Raw genomic sequence first — 263 nt, forward strand, 5'->3', positions numbered from 1 at the left:
AGCTGCTTGTCCGGGAACGCGCTCCCAGGCTGACTACACACACCACTGACATGTGCCTGGTCCCTAAATTGTCACTGTGTCTCTTATCCTTCATCAAAGGCAAGTGCTATAATCACTGAGCGCAGGGACCTGCAGAGGAATGCACTGTACAAAATATAGTCTGATTAGGATATAAACTTTAGATCTATGTATGTGCCTGGAGTGCTAGATAGCTGCCTTGTGATTCGTCATCGAGTGTTTCCCTTTAACTTTCACTGCATTAT

Source organism: Nanorana parkeri, unplaced genomic scaffold, assembly GCF_000935625.1.
Source record: "Nanorana parkeri isolate BGI_ZX_2015 unplaced genomic scaffold, ASM93562v1 scaffold718, whole genome shotgun sequence".
NCBI lineage: Eukaryota > Metazoa > Chordata > Amphibia > Anura > Dicroglossidae > Nanorana > Nanorana parkeri.